Genomic DNA, 5,000 nt, shown 5'->3' with positions numbered 1-5,000 from the left:
AGATCGGGCATTGACTCTATTTTTTGGCAAAATTATTATATACTAAGTGAAAAATGTCCGAAAAGCTTACAGCACCTGGTATTCCCAGGCGGTCTCCCATCCAAGTACTAACCAGGCCCAAACCTGCTTAGCTTCCGAGATCAGACGAGATCGGGCATAGCCAGGTTGGTATGGCCGTAAGCGAAGACAGCAGCAAAGAGAGGGCTATTTAAAGACCAGCCAATCTAATCGCCAGTACATTATATAAGTAGGAAAGAAAACCCAAAAGCTTAAAGCACCTGGTATTCCTAGGCAGTCTCTCATCAAAGTGCTAACCAGACCTAAACCTGCTAAGATTCAGAGATCGGGCATTGACTCTATTTTTTGGCAAAATTATTATATACTAAGTGAAAAATGTCCAAAAAGCTTACAGCACCTGGTATTCCCAGGCAGTCTCCCATCCATGTACTAACCAGGCCCAAACCTGCTAATATTCAGAGATCGGGCATTGACTCTATTTTTTGGCAAAATTATTATATACTAAGTGAAAAATGTCCAAAAAGCTTACAGCACCTGGTATTCCCAGGCGGTCTCCCATCCAAGTACTAACCAGGCCCAAACCTGCTTAGCTTCCGAGATCAGATGAGATCGGGCATAGCCAGGTTGGTATGGCCGTAAGCGAAGACAGCAGCAAAGAGAGGGCTATTTAAAGATCAGCCAATCTAATCGCCAGTACATTATATAAGTAGGAAAGAAAACCCAAAAGCTTAAAGCACCTGGTATTCCTAGGCAGTCTCTCATCAAAGTGCTAACCATACCTAAACCTGCTAAGATTCAGAGATCGAACATTGACTCTTTTTTTTTTTTTTTTTTTTTTTTAATGAAAGATTATTATATAATTCGTGAAATTTTCCAAAGAGATTAAAGCACCTGGTATTCCCAGGCAGTCTCTCATCAAAGTGCTAACCAGACCTAAACCTGCTAAGATTCAGAGATCGGGCATTGACTCTATTTGTTGGCAAAATTATTATATACTAAGTGAAAAATGTCCAAAAAGCTTACAGCACCTGGTATTCCCAGGCGGTCTCCCATCCAAGTACTAACCAGGCCCAAACCTGCTTAGCTTCCGAGATCAGATGAGATCGGGCATAGCCAGGTTGGTATGGCCGTAAGCGAAGACTGCTGCAAAGAGAGGGCTATTTAAAGACCAGCCAATCTAATCGCCAGTACATTATATAAGTAGGAAAGAAAACCCAAAAGCTTAAAGCACCTGGTATTCCTAGGCAGTCTCTCATCAAAGTGCTAACCATACCTAAACCTGCTAAGATTCAGAGATCGGGCATTGACTCTTTTTTTTTTTTTTTTTTTTTAAATGAAAGATTATTATATAATTCGTGAAATTTTCCAAAGAGATTAAAGCACCTGGTATTCCCAGGCAGTCTCTCATCAAAGTGCTAACCAGACCTAAACCTGCTAAGATTCAGAGATCGGGCATTGACTCTATTTTTTGGCAAAATTATTATATACTAAGTGAAAAATGTCCAAAAAGCTTACAGCACCTGGTATTCCCAGGCAGTCTCCCATCCATGTACTAACCAGGCCCAAACTTGTTAATATTCAGAGATCGGGCATTGACTCTATTTTTTGGCAAAATTATTATATACTAAGTGAAAAATGTCCAAAAAGCTTACAGCACCTGGTATTCCCAGGCGGTCTCCCATCCAAGTACTAACCAGGCCCAAACCTGCTTAGCTTCCGAGATCAGACGAGATCGGGCATAGCCAGGTTGGTATGGCCGTAAGCGAAGACAGCAGCAAAGAGAGGGCTATTTAAAGACCAGCCAATCTAATCGCCAGTACATTATATAAGTAGGAAAGAAAACCCAAAAGCTTAAAGCACCTGGTATTCCTAGGCAGTCTCTCATCAAAGTGCTAACCATACCTAAACCTGCTAAGATTCAGAGATCGGGCATTGACTCTTTTTTTTTTTTTTTTTTTTTAAATGAAAGATTATTATATAATTCGTGAAATTTTCCAAAGAGATTAAAGCACCTGGTATTCCCAGGCAGTCTCTCATCAAAGTGCTAACCAGACCTAAACCTGCTAAGATTCAGAGATCGGGCATTGACTCTATTTTTTGGCAAAATTATTATATACTAAGTGAAAAATGTCCAAAAAGCTTACAGCACCTGGTATTCCCAGGCGGTCTCCCATCCATGTACTAACCAGGCCCAAACCTGTTAATATTCAGAGATCGGGCATTGACTCTATTTTTTGGCAAAATTATTATATACTAAGTGAAAAATGTCCGAAAAGCTTACAGCACCTGGTATTCCCAGGCGGTCTCCCATCCAAGTACTAACCAGGCCCAAACCTGCTTAGCTTCCGAGATCAGACGAGATCGGGCATAGCCAGGTTGGTATGGCCGTAAGCGAAGACAGCAGCAAAGAGAGGGCTATTTAAAGACCAGCCAATCTAATCGCCAGTACATTATATAAGTAGGAAAGAAAACCCAAAAGCTTAAAGCACCTGGTATTCCTAGGCAGTCTCTCATCAAAGTGCTAACCAGACCTAAACCTGCTAAGATTCAGAGATCGGGCATTGACTCTATTTTTTGGCAAAATTATTATATACTAAGTGAAAAATGTCCAAAAAGCTTACAGCACCTGGTATTCCCAGGCAGTCTCCCATCCATGTACTAACCAGGCCCAAACCTGCTAATATTCAGAGATCGGGCATTGACTCTATTTTTTGGCAAAATTATTATATACTAAGTGAAAAATGTCCAAAAAGCTTACAGCACCTGGTATTCCCAGGCGGTCTCCCATCCAAGTACTAACCAGGCCCAAACCTGCTTAGCTTCCGAGATCAGATGAGATCGGGCATAGCCAGGTTGGTATGGCCGTAAGCGAAGACAGCAGCAAAGAGAGGGCTATTTAAAGACCAGCCAATCTAATCGCCAGTACATTATATAAGTAGGAAAGAAAACCCAAAAGCTTAAAGCACCTGGTATTCCTAGGCAGTCTCTCATCAAAGTGCTAACCATACCTAAACCTGCTAAGATTCAGAGATCGAACATTGACTCTTTTTTTTTTTTTTTTTTTTTTTTTTTTTTTTAATGAAAGATTATTATATAATTCGTGAAATTTTCCAAAGAGATTAAAGCACCTGGTATTCCCAGGCAGTCTCTCATCAAAGTGCTAACCAGACCTAAACCTGCTAAGATTCAGAGATCGGGCATTGACTCTATTTTTTGGCAAAATTATTATATACTAAGTGAAAAATGTCCAAAAAGCTTACAGCACCTGGTATTCCCAGGCGGTCTCCCATCCAAGTACTAACCAGGCCCAAACCTGCTTAGCTTCCGAGATCAGACGAGATCGGGCATAGCCAGGTTGGTATGGCCGTAAGCGAAGACAGCAGCAAAGAGAGGGCTATTTAAAGACCAGCCAATCTAATCGCCAGTACATTATATAAGTAGGAAAGAAAACCCAAAAGCTTAAAGCACCTGGTATTCCTAGGCAGTCTCTCATCAAAGTGCTAACCATACCTAAACCTGCTAAGATTCAGAGATCGGGCATTGACCCTTTTTTTTTTTTTTTTTTTTTTTTTTAAAGAAAGATTATTATATTATTCGTGAAATTTTCCAAAGAGATTAAAGCACCTGGTATTCCCAGGCAGTCTCTCATCAAAGTGCTAACCAGACCTAAACCTGCTAAGATTCAGAGATCGGGCATTGACTCTATTTTTTGGCAAAATTATTATATACTAAGTGAAAAATGTCCAAAAAGCTTACAGCACCTGGTATTCCCAGGCGGTCTCCCATCCATGTACTAACCAGGCCCAAACCTGTTAATATTCAGAGATCGGGCATTGACTCTATTTTTTGGCAAAATTATTATATACTAAGTGAAAAATGTCCGAAAAGCTTACAGCACCTGGTATTCCCAGGCGGTCTCCCATCCAAGTACTAACCAGGCCCAAACCTGCTTAGCTTCCGAGATCAGACGAGATCGGGCATAGCCAGGTTGGTATGGCCGTAAGCGAAGACAGCAGCAAAGAGAGGGCTATTTAAAGACCAGCCAATCTAATCGCCAGTACATTATATAAGTAGGAAAGAAAACCCAAAAGCTTAAAGCACCTGGTATTCCTAGGCAGTCTCTCATCAAAGTGCTAACCAGACCTAAACCTGCTAAGATTCAGAGATCGGGCATTGACTCTATTTTTTGGCAAAATTATTATATACTAAGTGAAAAATGTCCAAAAAGCTTACAGCACCTGGTATTCCCAGGCAGTCTCCCATCCATGTACTAACCAGGCCCAAACCTGCTAATATTCAGAGATCGGGCATTGACTCTATTTTTTGGCAAAATTATTATATACTAAGTGAAAAATGTCCAAAAAGCTTACAGCACCTGGTATTCCCAGGCGGTCTCCCATCCAAGTACTAACCAGGCCCAAACCTGCTTAGCTTCCGAGATCAGATGAGATCGGGCATAGCCAGGTTGGTATGGCCGTAAGCGAAGACAGCAGCAAAGAGAGGGCTATTTAAAGACCAGCCAATCTAATCGCCAGTACATTATATAAGTAGGAAAGAAAACCCAAAAGCTTAAAGCACCTGGTATTCCTAGGCAGTCTCTCATCAAAGTGCTAACCATACCTAAACCTGCTAAGATTCAGAGATCGAACATTGACTCTTTTTTTTTTTTTTTTTTTTTTTTTAATGAAAGATTATTATATAATTCGTGAAATTTTCCAAAGAGATTAAAGCACCTGGTATTCCCAGGCAGTCTCTCATCAAAGTGCTAACCAGACCTAAACCTGCTAAGATTCAGAGATCGGGCATTGACTCTATTTGTTGGCAAAATTATTATATACTAAGTGAAAAATGTCCAAAAAGCTTACAGCACCTGGTATTCCCAGGCGGTCTCCCATCCAAGTACTAACCAGGCCCAAACCTGCTTAGCTTCCGAGATCAGATGAGATCGGGCATAGCCAGGTTGGTATGGCCGTAAGCGAAAA

At 41.0% G+C, this 5,000-nt stretch overlaps 10 non-coding genes across 10 annotated transcripts; all 10 read right to left on the bottom strand.

Moving 5' to 3' along the window:
* Positions 1-63: 63 nt before the first annotated feature.
* LOC128008558 (5S ribosomal RNA) lies at positions 64-182 on the bottom strand. Its single transcript, XR_008180294.1, has one exon. It is a non-coding gene; the product is annotated as a 5S ribosomal RNA (ribosomal RNA).
* Positions 183-540: 358 nt separating this feature from the next.
* On the bottom strand, positions 541-659 carry LOC128006573 (5S ribosomal RNA). Its single transcript, XR_008179108.1, has one exon. It is a non-coding gene; the product is annotated as a 5S ribosomal RNA (ribosomal RNA).
* A 375-nt stretch (positions 660-1,034) lies between these two features.
* LOC128006456 (5S ribosomal RNA) lies at positions 1,035-1,153 on the bottom strand. Its single transcript, XR_008179072.1, has one exon. It is a non-coding gene; the product is annotated as a 5S ribosomal RNA (ribosomal RNA).
* Positions 1,154-1,663: 510 nt separating this feature from the next.
* Positions 1,664-1,782, bottom strand: LOC128008557 (5S ribosomal RNA). Its single transcript, XR_008180293.1, has one exon. It is a non-coding gene; the product is annotated as a 5S ribosomal RNA (ribosomal RNA).
* A 510-nt stretch (positions 1,783-2,292) lies between these two features.
* LOC128008556 (5S ribosomal RNA) lies at positions 2,293-2,411 on the bottom strand. The gene has a single exon (XR_008180292.1). It is a non-coding gene; the product is annotated as a 5S ribosomal RNA (ribosomal RNA).
* Positions 2,412-2,769: 358 nt separating this feature from the next.
* Positions 2,770-2,888, bottom strand: LOC128006341 (5S ribosomal RNA). Its single transcript, XR_008178968.1, has one exon. It is a non-coding gene; the product is annotated as a 5S ribosomal RNA (ribosomal RNA).
* Positions 2,889-3,271: 383 nt separating this feature from the next.
* On the bottom strand, positions 3,272-3,390 carry LOC128008555 (5S ribosomal RNA). Its single transcript, XR_008180291.1, has one exon. It is a non-coding gene; the product is annotated as a 5S ribosomal RNA (ribosomal RNA).
* Positions 3,391-3,904: 514 nt separating this feature from the next.
* LOC128008554 (5S ribosomal RNA) lies at positions 3,905-4,023 on the bottom strand. The gene has a single exon (XR_008180290.1). It is a non-coding gene; the product is annotated as a 5S ribosomal RNA (ribosomal RNA).
* A 358-nt stretch (positions 4,024-4,381) lies between these two features.
* Positions 4,382-4,500, bottom strand: LOC128006225 (5S ribosomal RNA). Its single transcript, XR_008178855.1, has one exon. It is a non-coding gene; the product is annotated as a 5S ribosomal RNA (ribosomal RNA).
* A 376-nt stretch (positions 4,501-4,876) lies between these two features.
* Positions 4,877-4,995, bottom strand: LOC128006110 (5S ribosomal RNA). The gene has a single exon (XR_008178742.1). It is a non-coding gene; the product is annotated as a 5S ribosomal RNA (ribosomal RNA).
* Positions 4,996-5,000: the final 5 nt, after the last annotated feature.

The sequence above is a fragment of the Carassius gibelio genome, chromosome B22 (assembly GCF_023724105.1).
Source record: "Carassius gibelio isolate Cgi1373 ecotype wild population from Czech Republic chromosome B22, carGib1.2-hapl.c, whole genome shotgun sequence".
NCBI classification, from domain to species: domain Eukaryota; kingdom Metazoa; phylum Chordata; class Actinopteri; order Cypriniformes; family Cyprinidae; genus Carassius; species Carassius gibelio.
This window is presented reverse-complemented; position numbering and strand designations above follow the sequence as displayed.